This window comes from Tenrec ecaudatus, chromosome 2 (assembly GCF_050624435.1).
Source record: "Tenrec ecaudatus isolate mTenEca1 chromosome 2, mTenEca1.hap1, whole genome shotgun sequence".
NCBI classification, from domain to species: domain Eukaryota; kingdom Metazoa; phylum Chordata; class Mammalia; order Afrosoricida; family Tenrecidae; genus Tenrec; species Tenrec ecaudatus.
The window spans coordinates 149,046,800-149,063,573 of NC_134531.1; the positions used below are offsets into that span (position 1 = coordinate 149,046,800).

The window sequence follows — 16,774 nt, forward strand, 5'->3', positions numbered from 1 at the left end:
AGGTGAATCACTAGGCTGCTAACTGCAAGGTCGATGGTTCAAACCCACCAGTTACTCCTGGGAGGAAAATGAGGGTGTCTGCTCCCACAAAGATCTGCAGCCTGGGGAACCCTAGGCAGCAGTTCTACTCTGTCCTGCGGGGTCGCTGACCAGTTCTGACTCCACGGTAATTGTTGGTTGTTCTGGTTGGGTCTGGCAGAGAAGGAAGGAGGCAGAAAGCAGGTGAGCACACTTCAATGTCTTCTAGATTTCCAGGGCATGTGTGAAACGGGCTTGCTCGGGGTGAAGGTTGAGAGGAGTAAACTCTTCCAAGCCTGGCCCATTTTCCTAAGAAAGTTTCTTTCTTAGCTTGGCAGGAGGAGAAGCCAAGACAGACCACTGGTGGACAAGGGTCCCCCATCCACCAGGGTATCTGCTCCTTGGGGATCCGGTAGGCATCTTCATGAACAAGTGTGAACACTATCCACAGACGCGGGGGGGTGGGGGGTGGTGGCGGGGGGAATGACCACACAGAGCCTGCTGGTCAGCAGAGGGGTGGTCAGCAGCCAGTCCTTCCTCTTTCAACCCTTTCAAAGGATTTGTAAATCGGATTAACCTTTTAACAAACACTTGAAGGTTTGCTTTCCTCAGAGGGTTGAGGAAGAGCCTTTATCTGTTTACTTTTCCTTTATGTGGAAATCTACTTGGGCTGTTTCTACAACCGTTTTCTCCTCCCCACTGGTGACCCTCCTACCCCCTCACTAATGAACCACTGGGGCCCTGGGGGCCCTGTGTTTCTCTGGGGCAGCTGACCTCCCATTCTGCCAAGGCCACGGCTTTGAGCAGTAGGGCGAAGGCTTCTCCCTCTGACCCATGTGGCCCCGGAGAGAGCGTTTCCTGGAACGGAGGATTGCATGAGAGTGGTTAGCATTGTGTACTCCACCTCTGACTTGCTGGGCAGCCAACAGAATTGGCCTCTTTCCCCTGACACGGGGAGAGAGCCAGGAAGATGGGGCAAAGTGAGGTTTGAGAGAGAAGAGCTGGGCCAGGGCTCCTTGTTCTCCCCTTTTGAATGACATTCCTGCTAGGAACGGACGGCATGGGGTTTGGGAGGTCAGGGGTGGAGTGTAGACTTGCTAGGTATATATTAGGGCATCTAATCATTTGATACCCCCCCTACCCCCACCCCACTGAAATTTTGCTACCCCAGACAGACTGAATCAGAAGCTTCCCAGGTGATTCTTAGGTATTTTGTTAAGATGTAAATTCTGGTTCAGAAGGAATGCAAATTATCAGCAGGAGATGAAACTACAATAACCTTGTTTGAAGCCCAGGAAGTATGTGGTACTTATATAGTACGTAAAATATGGCATATGGTGTATCTGGGCATATGTATACATACACACATCTGTCTATCTCTTCCCTATATGTACCTGGAAGGTAGAGGAGGGGAGGTGGGCGGATACCGTGGGGGGGTGTTGATGGGATGAGGGCAGAGGCTCAGGATGCATTTCCGCGCTGTCCCCTCCGCACTGGTACATGTCTAGTTATCAACTCTGCTCTAACAGAGCCAAGGTGCCACATGGGTTGCGCTTTGGGCTGGCAGCGGGAAGGCGGCATTTTGAAACCACCAGCTGCCCAGAGGAAGAAGGGCGAGGCTTTCTACTTCTAATAAACAGTCTCAGAAACCGGCCGGGCAGCTCTACTCTGTCCTGTAGGTTCGCTGTGAGTCAGAACTACTCGGGGCCATCGAGTGTGTGGGTTGGTTGGCTGTAACAGAAATACCACCAATGGGTGGGATTTAAGAACGGAAGCTGATTTCCGGTCGTTCTGGAGGCTAAATGTCCACATTCCGCCTTTGGCCCGGTTGACTTCTCCTATGGCGTTGCTCCTAGTTTCTGCAGACTGCTGAGTGCCAGGTACATTCTGGAAGTTGGGAGGCTCCTAGAGAACAAGAGGATACAGACCCTCGTGGAAGGGAAAATCAAAAGCACCGCCATCGAGTTGGCTCTGGCTCATAGCAACCCCGCAGGTGAGAGGAGAACTGCCCCGAGCGTTTCTGAGATGTTAAATCATTAAGGGAGCAGGTAGCCCCATCTCTCTCCCTTGGAGCAGCTGATTGATTCGAACCACGGACCTTGTGCTTAGCAGCTCAATGTGTAACCCACCCTACCACCAACAGAGGAGCCAAAGTTGAACGCTGCCTGTTGGTGAAAGGCACTAGATGAATAAAGCAGCGCTGATTACAGAGTACTGTGTACTAGAGCGTGTTAGAGAGTAGGCTCGCAAACACACCCAAGCTCCCTGCTACCAAGTCAGTTCTAACTTCACAGTGACCCTGTAGGGCAGGGGACAATTGTCCCAAGGGTTTCTGAGACCACACTTCTCTACTAGAGTGAAAAACCTTGTCTCTCGCCCTCAGAGTGGCTGGTGGTTTCAAACTGCTGACCTTGCAGTTAGCAGCCCAAAGGAACGTCTCAGTGGAGGGGCTTTCTGAGCAGAAATATGAATGTGAGGGAGCTCGACCTGTGGAGACCCTTTAGAGGACATTCTCAGAGAGGGAACCAGAGGTACCTGGGCATGAAGTGTGTGAGCAACAGCAAGGGAGTAGAGGCTTCATGGGGGTGTGACCTTTCAGAAGCAGATAGCCAGGCCTTACTTCCCAGGTGTCAGTGGGTGAGTTGGAACTGCCAACCTTTCAGTTAGCAGTCCAGTGCTTAGCCATTTGCTCCACTTCTGGAGAAGAGTGGTAGGAAATAGACAGCGGTGGGTGAGGGAAGGTGCGTCGTTGGGCCTTGTAGGAGATAAGGAATGGGAGAGAGGGCTAGGAGGAAGGGTCTTTGGGGGCTAGGGTAGCAGAGCATCTCCCACATCTGGAGGTCTGCCAGGGCAGACAAAAGAAGCTGTGCAGGCGTGCACTTGAGGGCTACAGTTGTGTGAGTGGGGGCTGGGGCAGAGGAGAGAGTGGAAGACAGAGAGCTAAAGGGGGAAGGGCGGGCCGGCTATGAGAAAGCAAAGGGGGTCTTTTTCTTTTCAGCCTGGGGTTCTCAGTCCCTTTAATGAGCTCCTCAACCCTCCTGTAAAAGTCAAGCCATAAAGGAGGCATGCCTCTCCATTTAATGTGACGGAGAACTAGGGAAGATGGGAGGCAGAGGGTTGGTGGAAATACCGTTGGAGCTGGCCTCATTTGGCTGGGTGCCCTCCTATAAATATCGCCCTCCCGGTCCTGGAAGAGCATCGGTTAGGATTGTTGGGACCTACTGGGGAACATCCTTCCTGTTACAACATCCAGGAGTTGGCTGTGTGCCCCTCAGTGTGCAGCGTGCTCAGGAGCGGGGCTGAGAGCGCAGCACCAACAGCTCTGGAGGCTGGGCCCTCTGCTTCCCCACGGGCTGGTCGCTCACTTGCTCCGGGGAATCTCTGGCACATCTTAGCCTGAGACATCTGCAGAAGTCATTGGCCAGGCTTAGGAGGACGGAGCCTTTGCGTTAAAGGTGGTGTGCAGGGGAGGCGCTTTCCTCGCCAGGACTGGCCATTCCTGGGGGTGTCTCTGAGCCAAGTACTGACTGCAGCAGGATCTTGGAAGGTGCCCAGTAGGGTTTGGAGTGGGGTAGGCGGCCTAATTCGGCAACTTGTGAGTTAAAAAGCAGATGAAACCCACGGTAACCAAACATTCTTCTCTTTGCATGCAAGATCCTGCTGACTGTTGGAAGAGGAAGGCCTCTCTTTCTTGCTTTTTAGACATTACATCCTGTGGGGGGAAGATTCGGAACAGATGGGGACCAGGGGGGCCTCACTGTATTTGCTGGTTTTACCACCACCCCCCTCCCCCGCCCCAACCAGAAATACTTAACTTTTTCCCCCTGTAGTGAAATTCACTTAAAAAAAAAAAGTCCCTTGTGCTGGGTAAAGGAAGGTATGGAGAAAAACTCACAAAGTTCCAGAAGGATGGACTTTTCATAGCAGAGGAAGCTTCTGGGTCCCCAGAGATCACCACCTGCCTTGCTGCCAGGCCCCACCCTAATCCTCTAGTGTCTGTGGAAGTGAAGGAGGAAGGAGGGATCCGGATGCCCTGGAGAAAGAAGCACTGTGGTGCGTGGAGGGCAGCGGGTCTGCCTGAGATCCTGGGTGCACAGTGCAGGGAACACTGTTTGACGCCTCATGGGACCAGCGCAAGTGCTGGCGCCCCTTTCCTCCCACTTGTGTTCTGACAGAAAGGCTGTATTAGAGAGGATCCTAAAAGTTATGCTTTAAAGTGGAGGATGGGTGGTGATACAGGGAAGCATTGACTAATGACCAAAAGCTTGGTGGTTTGAACCCACCCAGGGCCCCCACTTAGAGAAAGCTGGGGGGGGTCTGCTCTGTAAAGAGGACAGGACAAACTAGAAACCCCCCTGTGGGACAGTTCCTCTTTGTCACCATGGTCACTGTGAGTAGACATGGACTCCCTGGCACCTATCAAGGACTGAATGGGCTGTGAGCCACCTAACGAGCTGGATTCTGCCCCTGGAGGTTGCCCCCTCACTGCCACCCAGTCCACCCAGTCCATCCCGACTCACAGCGACCCTGTAGGACAGGATAGAACTGAGCCTGTGAGCTTCTGGAATTGTAACTCTCCTTAAAAAAAAAAATTAGATACTGTTATTGGGGGCCCGTCACAGTCTGTACATTCATCCAGTGTGTCAAGCACATTGGTACTGATGCTGCCATCATCATTTTCAAAGCATTTTCTTACCACTTGAGCCCTTGATACCAGCTCCTCTTGATGGGAGTAAAAAGCCCCGCCTTTCTCCCCGAAGAGTAGCTGGTGATTTCAAACTGCTGACCTGGTGGCTAGCAGCCCAACTCCTAACCACTAAGCCACCAGGTAGTATGGTAAAATTGAACCAAACTCACTGCTGTTTCTGACTCCAGAAAGCCCGACAGGACAGAGTAGAACTGCCCCTATGGGCTGTCAAGCTTCTTTGCAAGAGCATAAGAGTCTCATCTTTCTTCTACAGAGCACCTGGTAGGCTTGAACCCCTGACCTTGTGGTTAGCAGCCCAACTTGTAATTCACTATGCCATGAGGGCTCCCACCTTCAAGTCACAGCTGGCGCCTTTGACTGACACGCGCTCACAGCACGATTCTCACCCCAGATCCTGAAGGGGGCCTCTCCTGGGAGAGTGGATGCTGGCAGTAACTAGATAGTGGGGTTGCGGGTGGCAGCCTCACTGCCCCTGCTGTTTGATTCTGTTCTCCAAAGATAACTGGGCTAGATTCATCTTAAAGGGGAAAGGGAAGCTTCGGTGTTTCCCATCTTCCTGTCTCTCCTGTGCAGCCAATTGGTCCTGTGGTGGGGTTTCCTCTGGCTCCTTAGGAGGGGCTTGTAAGCGCCCACGTGGCCCTGCTGCCTGACGCTGGCACACAGTCATGGAGGGGTGACGTTGGAGGAAAGAAGCCTGCATACTCCGAGCTCCTGCCTTCTCCTCCCATTGGACACAAGCTTTTCCAAGACACAGTTTAACAAAGTTTTGCCAAGAGACGAAAGTGGATTACATGCCTACCTAGGATGGGGCCTCCCATCTTGACTCAGGACGCCTAACTTCTAGAACGAGGCGTTCTACCGCATGCAGTGTTATGAAGACATGAGGTGGTACCTGACCGGAAGAACAGCAGAACTCTAAACTCACCACCATCAACTTGACTCGGAACTCTGAGTGACCCGACAGGACAGGGTAGAACTGCCCCTGTGGGTGTCCAAGCCTGGCACTCTCTATGGGAGAGGGGGCGCACTAAAGATCCCTTCAGACATGTATCTGGCTGTTGGAAAGGGTGCTGGAGGTGCAGCAAACACTGTTTGAGCCACTACACTGCACTGGGGCCTAGAGTAACAGGCTTCTGAGGGCACATCGGGGATGAAATCTAGGTCTTGCTCCCACAGAGCCCACATACTTTTGGGGAAGTCAGGCAAGCACTTGAGAGACAGACCCAGTCATTTAATTCAGCAAACGTTAGCCAAGTGCCCAGGGTACCTGCTAGATTCAGTGTACATAGTTGAGATATGACATGTCTATGGTGGAGACAAGGTCCTCGCCTTCCTAGGAGAGGCTAGGAAAGGCCCTGGAAGAGGTGTCCACTGGGAGAAATGTTTCAATGGAGGCCATGAAAGGTGGGGCAGGCCCCTAAGGTGGTCCAGGGGATTGGGAACATTTTCTCAGAGGAAGTGTTTACACTAACACGGGAAGGAGGAAACCAAACATTGAGTGTTGGCCTGGTACCGCCCTTTGGTCCTTTGGTTGTGGCATGGTTTTGATTTGTATCCTCGTTCACTCTGGAAAGTGCCTGTGCAGGATGGTGAGGGGCGTGGAGGGAAGATGGCTATGTGCCAAGCACTCTTCCAAGAGCTACATCATTAGAACAGAGCTGACTGATACAGGACTATTTGCTTAAACCATGGGATTTATCTCATTTAAACACTGTAGCCACCCTATGAGGTGGGTTGTATTTCATTAGGTAGGAATGCTTTTAGCTGCAAGTAAGGGAAGCTCACCTGACAATGGCTTTCATCAGAATGGGCTTTGTAGATTGAGCAAGAAGTACAGTTGACCACCGAATGGAGCAGCTCATTGATGGCATCAAGGTCTCTAGCTCTGTGGGACTGTCTGATCCACCACTAGAGTCAGCTACAGAACTTGTGGGACCCAATACCAACCGGAAACAGGGGATCCCTTGTTGAAAACGAAAAGCAGGGAGAAGGGACATTATACAAAGTGTTTTCCTTTCTGTTGTGGCCTCTCTCTTGACTTGGCATGGTGTTTTGCTGTTTGATACGTAAGCTCCTAAGTAAAGGAAAAGAAAACATTTACATTATTGGCCTGGGTTTTACCATTTGTCTTTATCTTGTGCTGTGCCAATTTTTGAAGTTACAAAAGTGCATTTAAGCTTGTATGGTAATTAGGGCCTGATCAGGCGATCTTCACATGATCATTTTTAAAATGATCTTTTTCCCCTATGAACACACTGAAATTGATCCGTTATAAGCAAAAATACAAATATAACGGATGTTTAAAATTTTAATCAAAGTTGTTTAAAAGCTGAGAAAATTATCGACTCTCTTGGAAATCAACTCTTGGTTTTGTTTTAATAAGAACTTTTAGTGTCTGCAAATTTTATTGCCCATGTTCATTCCATTTCCAAAGTGATGAATTGGTATTGCTTACGTGCATGTAGTAATTCATAGATAGTTATCATGTCTATGCAATCTGCTGTAATTTTGTAAAATGTTCCTTCTCCACCATGGCAGCTGGTGCTAATATAGCACTAATTTGTGAGTATGTCTGGAACCATAAATTAAAACAGAAGCAAGAAAATGGATGTTTAGAACTCACGGGTTTCTAGACTTCATTTGTGCTGAGAAAGAGGATTGGACAAGTAAATTCATTGGTCTTTTCTCTGACTTAAGTGCCCCCACCCTACTCTATAGCAATGTCTCTGTTTAGCACCACCCAAAAAGCTTCCGGTCAAGACACACTCACCTTGGGTTTTGAGGCCTCAGGGCAGCAGGCATGGGCCTCAAATCATGATGGTCGTGAGAGTGGATACGAGGGTTCTGAGCTGAGCTGTGGGCCCTGCAGTGGCAGGGGTGCTCACGTGATTTTTAACTTCCAGGTGTGCATTTGTGATAGGCTGGGTCTTCGAAAGCATGTGCATAGGGGAGGGGCCTCTCTTACCTGGATCTAGTGACAGTCCTGCATTTTACAGAAGCCCCCAGTAGAAGGCCTCTTACATTTCATTGACCAGCATTAATGACTGGACAAAAAGAAGGGTCGCCTTAATGTATTTGTACTATCGTGTCTGATAGTACAATGCAGCCGATCTTGCCTATATCATCATGGTTTATTCCTAGGCATGAACACAGTGCCCCCCAATAAAATCTGGGTTCTGATGGGAAAATGGTTGGGTAGCCAGTCGGTTATATTGTCACAATTGTAAGTTTCGTTTTATTTCAGCAAACACTGAAACTGCAAGCCCATCCACTGCCATCAAGTTCATTCTGACTCACAGTCAACCTTCAGGAAAGAGCTTCACTCTTCTTTAGGGTTTCTGAGACCGTAAATCTTGATGGGCGGAGACAGCCTCATCTTTCTCCTGCAGAGCAGCTGGTAGGTTTGAACTGCAGAACGTGTGGTGAGCAGCCCGACACTTCACCCACTACACCATGGAAGCTCCTTAGAAAGGTGAAAGCCACGTACCCAGTAAGGAGTGGAACTGTAGTTGGAACCCAGGCAGCCTCCAGAGGAATAGTAACCATTCTACCTACTGTTTCCCCTGGCTCCTGAGTAGGTGTTAGCCTTGGGGAGGAGGAAACAATGTGCAGAAGCTCGGGAGAGGGCATGCTCTAGCAGAAGGCTCAGAGCTGGGGAATCGTGAGCAGACCATATGACAGGCCCGGGACGTGAGGGGGAGAGGGTGTGCGGTGTCTTGGCAGCTATCAGAGGAAGGAGTCACTGGAGTTGCTGGGTGGAAACTGAGGGGGGCACAACTGGAAAGAGGGACAGGCTAGGAGGTGGTCAGAAGATTCTAGAAGTGAAGCGAGTGCTTGCCTGAAATGGGAGGGAAATGGAAATAGATACAATTGGGAACAGAATTGGTAAGAAGTGATGAGATGAATCGAAAGAATCCAGGGTAACACCTGGGTTTATGGCTGGGACATGGTGGGGTGGATGTCTCATTCAGAAAGAAAGCAAACGAAGGTGGAGGCAGAGAGGTGAGACTAGGGGAGTTGAGTCCACTGCTTTGTCTTTCTCCTCGGTCTGCTTTGGACGTGTTGAGTTCAAGAGGATAGGGGCATTTTGCTGTGTAGCGTCGTACAGTGGTAGGCAGGGGTGTGAAACTCCGGAGGAAAAGTCTGGACAAGAGAGCGGTGAATTTCTTCAACAGTTAGAAAGACCTTCTTTGGAGTCCACTGTGGGCAAGTAGGTGGTGATAGTCTAGGGTAGAACTTCAAGATCCTGGCATGGAATGAAAGAGGAAAACGAGGAAGAACCGCCTCAAGTAGGAGCAACCAGGGGGTTTTAGTTTCACAAAGCTAGGGAAAGAACTAGCAGAAGGGTGCCTGCGAGTCAGTGGAGACTCACAGCGACCCTGTGCACAACCGAAGGAAACCCTTCCTGGTCCCGTGCCGGCCTCACAATTGTCCTGCCGCCTGAGCCCATGGTTGCAGCCACTGTGTCAGTCCATCTCATTGAAGGCCTGAGACTTGAGGACCAAGAAGGCAACTGATGAATGAGGGTATGCCATAGAGGTTGGGATTGAGTTGTTTTCTTTCAAAATAAGTGTCAATTTGGCCAGGTCATGATTCCCAGCATTATGTGATTGTCTTCCATTTGGTGATGGGCTACAAATTTTAACATCTTCCTGTGATAGTGAGACAGGATTAAGTTATGCTTGTTTTGCTAATGAGGCAAGATTACAATGGGATGCATCCCTATAAAGTCATCACCTTACTCAGGATACGGCCATAAAACAACTAAGGGCAGTGGGGTGTGGCCTGCACCACCTTTTATAAGAGATAAGGGAGAGGCTGATCAGGCTCAATACCACTAAGAGGAATGTGGGGAGCTAAGCTTGGTCCTTTGGGCTCAGGGACTCCTGTGCTGAGAAACTCCATGACTCCAGGGATGAAGAGTACTGACACATGGAAAGCTCCATGGCAGGCTGGTACTACAGATGTTCAACGGAGTCAAAGACGGTCCCCCTGGAGCCAACAGTGTGAAAAGCTTCCTCTAGGGCAGTGGTTCTCCACCTTCCTCATGCTGCGACCCTTTCATACAGTTCCTCATGTGGTGGTGACTCCCCAGCCATAAAACTCTTTTCGTTGCTACTCCATCACTGTCATTTTGCTACTGTTATGAATCGGGCGACCCCTGTGAAAGGGTCATTTGACTCCCAAAGGGGTCACGACCCACAGGTTGAGAACTGCTGCCCTAGAGCCAGAACCCAACTGCCATTGAATCCATTCCATCTCATAGAGACTTGGGACAGGACAGAACTGCCCTTGTGGGCTTCCGAGCCTGTAAATCGTTAAGGAGTAGAAAGCCTCATCTTTCTCTCTGGAGCAGCTGGTGGTTTCAAACTGCTGACTTTGTGGTTAGCAGTGCAACGTGTAACCCACTACACCACCAGGGCACCTTCTTCTAGAGCAGACAGCCTGAATTTGGACTTCCAGCCTCCTAAACTGTGAGGGAAAAGGTTTCTCTTTCTCAAATTCACCTACTTGTGGTCTTTCTGGTACAGCTTCACTAGAGAGCTGAAAGGTGGCAGCCGTGAAGCCGCGACTCTGTACAATGCTGTGCTTCTCCACTCAGATGCTGTTGATGCAGAGCGGCCCTGTGAACAGAACTACACGCTGCCCCGTCCGCACCATCGTTGCTATGTTCGTGCCCGCTGATGCAGCTACTGTGCTAACCCATTCTATCGGGGAACCTTCCTTTGTTTGGCTGACCCTCTGCCTTATCAGCAGGATGTCCTCCTCCAGGGAGTCGTCCCTCTTGATAGGATGCCCAAAGTGCGGGAGATGAAGGCCCTCCCTCCTGACTTCTAAGGAACACTCTGGTCATACTTTTTCCAAGGTAAATGTGTTCATGTTTCGGACAGTTCATGGACATGTTCAGTGTCTTTGCCAACACTATAATTCAAAGGCCTCAAGTCTTCGTTGGTCCTCTTTGCCCAGCGTTCAGGTGCATATGAGGCAACTGAAAATACCATGGCATGAGTCAGGTGCACCTTAGTGCTTAAAGTGAGATCGTGGCTTTTGAACACTCTAAAGAGTGTTTATTAGGAGCAGATTTTCCAAATCTAATACACTGATTTTTTGAATGCTGTTTCCATGGGTGTTGATTATGGGTCTAAGTAAAATGAAATCCTTGTCAACTTGCTAAGTATCTTAGTCCAGGTTGACTAGAGAAACAAATCCAGAGACACTCATGTGCAATAGAGAACCTTATATGAAAGAGTAATTGTATATTGAGAAAACATCCCAGCCCAGTCCAGATCAAGTCCTTTAGTCTGGTATTAGCCCATATGTCCGATACCAATGTATAAATTCCTCTTCAGACTCACACAACACATGCAATGACATCAGATGCAGGAAGGCCACAGACCAGTGGGTGGAAAATCTTGTGGATCCAGTGGTGGTGGAAGCATCTCAACACTGGTGTGGGTCTCCACATGACTCCTCCAGCCCCAGGGCGCTGGCTCCATCAGTGTGGCACCAAGTGGCTTGCTAACTGACCTCCAGCAAGCTATTTATCTCCATGGTGCCTCCAAATGAGGTCATCAAGCTACAACCTGATTGACAGGCTAGACTCCACCTCTTCCTCAAGTTGACAGTAGATTACGTAGCTGACACACTAGGTTACACCATGAGGAAGTCGGAAAGTAGAGGGAATGTGGGTAACTTATTCAAAACATTTGAAAGTGTCTGGAGGGGTAATGGTAACTTTAGGGGTATGTGAGAGTCCAGGGAAAGTTTAAATAAATAATAATTTAAAAAACCCCCAAACCCCCAGAGTTGTGTATATTTCATTGTAGAGAAGTGGCTGGCGGGTCAGAAGTTGATGAGACAGAAAATAAGGCAAGGATCTGAGCACACCCAGAGCAGGTGGGATCCAGGGCTCAGTTGGGGGTGGTCTCTGCTGCGGGGAGCAGAAACTCCCTGGAACAGCAGGGAGAAGGGCAGGGTGGTGGTAGGCCAGATGTTTGAAAGACGGAGATTTGAACCATGTGCACAGGAGAGCAGGACTGAGCTTCATGGGGCCTCGGATCACGGCAATCACCCAGGGTCTCATCCTTAGACGGGAACACACTCTTGGTTTAATGTTGCCCTGTTGAGATTCTTAGTACTTTTTTGAAAAAGCCTTTCATTTTACTTTATTTTTGAGTCTGAGAATGTTTCATACAGTATTGGGGACATATTTATATTGAAGAATTATCCATCATTTTACCTGAAATTGTTGTTTATTTTTTTGTAGGTATCAACATTTATTAGTGGTTATTAGGGTCAATACACCGAAAGTGGGGGTGGTGGTGGAGGATAGTGGGGACGGAAAAACTACATGGGTCGTGGAATGGTACGCTTGAAAACATATTCTTGTAATTGCTGTCAATAAGGTTTAAACCTGTAAATAAATGAACAGGCAAAAGTTGGGTGATAGCTAAACGCAGGGGCTTCAGAAAGTTTATGGGAAACTTCCATTATTTAAAAATTTATTTGCGGTCACCACTGGGGCTGTTTCTTGCTGCTGATCTGTTTGCTGGCTCGCTCTTCCACCTGCATGGACAGGCGCAGGGCCTCCGTGAAGCCTTGCAGGGCTGAGGGGTATTTGGTAACGTTGGTGAGGGGGTGGATGCTGCTGTGTTCTCAGTGGTCTCCAGGTCATGGTCAAGCTGCTTGGTCATCTCGGGAGAGTTTAAGTCAGGTGGGCCGTTCCTAAGGAGAAAGCCCTGTTGCTCCTACTGCTGTTGCTTGCTTTCCGGTGACAGAAGCGGAAGCGGTGCAAGGAAAAGCGGGCAGAAGACACCGTGGGGAGTGTTGGCTACAAGGTGTTCAGGTTGCGGGCTCTTCATTATTATTATATTCATTATTAAATTATTATTTAACAGGATATCTTTCATGTTGCCTGACGACTCTGTTGAGCCCCACAGATTATGCAGTTCATTGTCAGGGGGAGAGATCAGAGCAGGATGGCAGCGTGGTAAGCACAGGTCCCCGAGGAGGGCAGAGCCTGTGGGTGTGCAGTGGCTTTGACTACAGGGTGGTGGAATTTTCTGCAGCAGAGCCCAGACACCTGGAAGCCAGTGCAGACCAGGCAGATGGTTCTGTGTCTCCAGGTTGGATAGTTTCCATCTCACAGGGCTCAGACCCATAGATCTTAAGGGCCTGATGAACTGGCTTTGCCGTCCTCCCCACCCCCCCACCCTCCACCCCTTCCCTTGCCAGTCCTCTTGCTGTTCTCAAACATTCCACTGGAGTTCCTTTGGGCCTCGGGGCTACCTCAGTCATAGTTCCCTCTGCCTGGAATGTTCTTTAGGAATCCACAGGGCTGATGCTCCCCCTTCCCTCTGGGTTCTTGAGAGGCTTTCCCTGACCACTTATTTCAAACAGCACCCCCCCCCCCCATCATTTTTCCTGCTCTGTCTGTCTTCGTGTCATTTCCCACCATGTTTCTGGTCTCTTCCCATTAAAGTGGAAGCACCACAGAATGGGGGCCCGGGGGCTTGGGCTCGCGCCCTGGGCAGTAGCTGGAGCACACAGGATGCGTGGCTCCTGGCATTTCTAGAACTGAGAGACCGAGGCGCACATGCAGGGCCCCGCAGGAATATCTAGAGCAAGCTTTTATAGCTCGTTCTAGTTTCCCAGGGCCGCGCTAACAACAGCACCACACACTGCGTGCCTCAAAGCAACAGAAACGTATGCTATGAGCCCCTCTGCGGCCATGCGTCCCCAGTCAAGGGGTTGGCAGACCATGGTTGCTCTGGAGCATCTAGGGGAGGAATCCGCCCTGGCCTTTCCAGCTTCTGACAACGCCAGTAGTCCTTGACCTATAGAAACAAGTCCAGTCTCTGCCTCTGTCTCCACTGGTCTTTCCCGTGCCCGCTGTGTCCAAATCTTCCTCTCCTCTTTCTTACAAAGATTCGAGTCTTTGGATTTAGGGCCCGCACAAATCTACAGTGACTTCATCCTAACTTGATTATATCTGTAGAGCCCTCATTTCCAAATTCCCATTTGCAGGTACCGGGAGTTATGCAACCCAGTGCAACCCAGTACATAACCCACGTCCACTGTCAGCGAGTTGATTCTGACTCATAGCGACCCTTTCTGGGGTTTCCAAGGCTATCAGTCTTTACAGTGTCAGAGAGCCTCATTTTTCTCTCGGGTAGTGGCTGGTGGGATTGAACCACCAACCCTGCCGTTAGCTGTTCAATGCTTTACCTGAAAATACATGGAGAGAATCTCAAAATATACCTCAGGGATGCTCAGCAAGAAAAGTGCCACCGTGACCAAGGGCCTGCAGCCCACCCACCGCTGCCTCCGCACGCTGTGCCAAAACACCGAGTTCTTGGGGGGGGAGGGGAGACGTTTGTTATTGGTTTCTTTCTCTCTCTCTCTTTTTTTTTGGCTTTAACATTTTTTAAATGTAATTTGGTCCAAAAAGGCAGAGTGACTAGAACCACAGGAAACTTAGGTATCATTTAGAAGCTAAGTTGTGGAAAACTCAAACTAAGCACACTGCCATCAAGTCCATGCCAATTCATCTCGACCCTATAGGGCCAGGTACTGGCTCCTGTGTGTTTGGGAGACTAACTTTTTTTTAAAAATCATTTTATTGGGGGCTCTTACGGCAACATACATACAAACGTGCTAGACACAGTGGATGGATGGATGGATGATGATAACCGCTGGGCTGGTTCCTTTTCCCGTGTTGTCCACTCTCCTCTGGTCAGAGAGCATCTCTTCCTGTGTGGTCGGGTGGCACACAGCCCCACAGCCAGTCCTCTCTGACACTTTCTTCCAGGCCATCGGATGGGAAAGGAGCCCTGGCGGTGCTGTTGGGTAAGCAGTGGGCTGCCGACCCACAAGGTTGGTGGTTCAAACCCACCAGCTGCTCCATGGGAGGAAGATGAGGTTATCTGTTCTTAGAGCGATGTACAGCCTTGGAAACCCAGTGTAGTTTCATTGTGAGTCAGAATTGATTGGATGGCAGTGGGTTTGGCTTGGGTTGGGTGTCTGGGGAAGATGATTTTGCTTTGCTTAACTGAAGAGGCTGTGAGTGTGAGGCTCGCAAAATGGAGCAAGATAAGACAGCGAGTGCCCTAATGTTTGCGCTCCAGACCCAGGCTTGCATGAAATTCCATGTGTGCCCTGGACTCGCCATCGACATCACCTACTGAGTTCCATGCCCGCCACCCCTCCTTTAACTCTTGCCTGTGCTTTGTAGTTAGCACATGTGAGTAGGTGAGTTCTGACTCATAAGATTTTGGTTAAAAATTTCTGTCTTTTTGAGCCCCTGAGGTGTTAGAATAGTAGACGGCCAGATGATTGCCAGAAGTAATGACTTGTAAGAGGGGCTTCTTACTATCCCTGAACCTTTTAGGATTATGGGAGCAGACCGAGAAGCAGGGCCAGAGGGCCGAGTTGGGGATGAATGAAGAACGTCAAAGGGTGAGCAGGCATGTCTCTGGCCAAGTGGAGCTAGTGATAGCAGGGCCCTCCTCCCTCCCCTCCCAACTGGGGGTCACCAACAACAGCTGAGGACCTGAAGTCAGCAGGCTGCAGGTTCTGTAAAGCGGACAGGAATCCAGTCCTGGTTCTGTGTGTGACTTGGATAGTACTCGTCGCTTCCTGTGCCTCCTTTTCCCTTTCATGGCATAGGGAAGCTAGCTGCTGCCTACCAACCTCAGGGGGTTGTGCGGGGCTCACAGGAACTGAAGAACCTGTGACACCAGTGTGCGAACCATCATCTGTCACAGCTCTGAGGTGCCTCTTCCTGTTCATTTGCTTGAAGGGGAAGGTCTAGACTAGATACGGGCTGGGAAGACCCCCCAGGGGGCTGTCAGGGAACTTTGGCAGTGATCTGACCTTTCCATGAATTGTAGATCACAAGTCTTCTTAGGTAAAAGGACAGCAAGAGGAAGCATAAAATGTACCACACATGGACGGGATATTCCTTAGGGGTCACGGAAGGATTTTTCTGGGGGCTGTTTAATGCTGGGCCTTCGTCTACGGGTGGTCTCTGGCTTGGGACAACATTCTGGTTGCAGCTGTTACTTCGATACCTTTCACATGTTAGAAAGAAGAAAAGATACTAATCTCCCCACCCCTGCCCCCTTATTAAAATAGAAGTCTTTCCGAAGTCAAAAGAAACACAGAGAGTTCTGACACTCTAGAAGCTACCTGTAAGGAAATGAAAGCTCCCCGTGCTCTTCCTTCGAGAGGTAACACTGACGCTGTTTTGCATTTCCTTCCAGTATTGGTTTCAGCAGGCCTGTGTGCATTCTACAGGAAAGATGGCTGATACATAATCTCTGGTTCTATTGCATGTAGAGCTTTAGACTCTGTTTCCCCCTTGCACTAGAGCCTGAACGCGGAGCCCTTGGTTCACGAAGGCTACAGTTGACAGCGAGACCCCTGCCTCCACAAAGATTCAGCCTCCGCTGAGGTCGCTCGGCTTTGCCCTTAGGCAGAATGTTTGGAAGTAGATTGTGACCACTGCCAGACCCAGCCCAGACAGGTGCAGCCTCACCCTCCGGGACTTGCCTTGGCGTGTCCTTGATGGGAACTGGAGAACGGGTGTCACACAGTCAGTTAAGAGTCATGCCCTGTCTGCCTCCACCCAGGGCCCTGACCCACTCTTGTAAGCTGTCCTAATCTGCAGTAGCATTTGCATCCCAGTCACGGGCCCCATCCTGCCTCTGTGATGATTGATCTGCCACCAGTTCTGATTTTGTACTGGTTTATTTGTTTTCCATGTTCCATTTAATTGACCGCTCCACAGAGACTCCTGGGGCGCCATTATGGCCTCAAGCTGATGGCTTCCCTCACCCCATGACTCGTCCTTGTCTTTGTTTGATCTTAGTCTTGTTTAAGACTTAAAGGATGTGTCTCTCTAAGTGATATTTGAATCTGGAGCTTCTCTTTCCTTTCTTAGAACACAATTGATAATAGGAACATTTCCCTTTATATATAGTTTTGCATCCTGGTTTTAAGTGGACTGTTCTGCTCTCAAGGAGATGGGTCTTCCCAGTGGCTGGA

The 16,774-nt window shown here is 49.9% G+C and overlaps 1 long non-coding RNA gene across 2 annotated transcripts in view; it reads left to right on the forward strand.

Moving 5' to 3' along the window:
* The window catches only part of LOC142439414 (uncharacterized), a 182,265-nt gene that overhangs the window by 53,284 nt on the left and 112,207 nt on the right, over positions 1-16,774 (forward strand). The gene's annotated exons all lie outside the window — the stretch shown is intronic.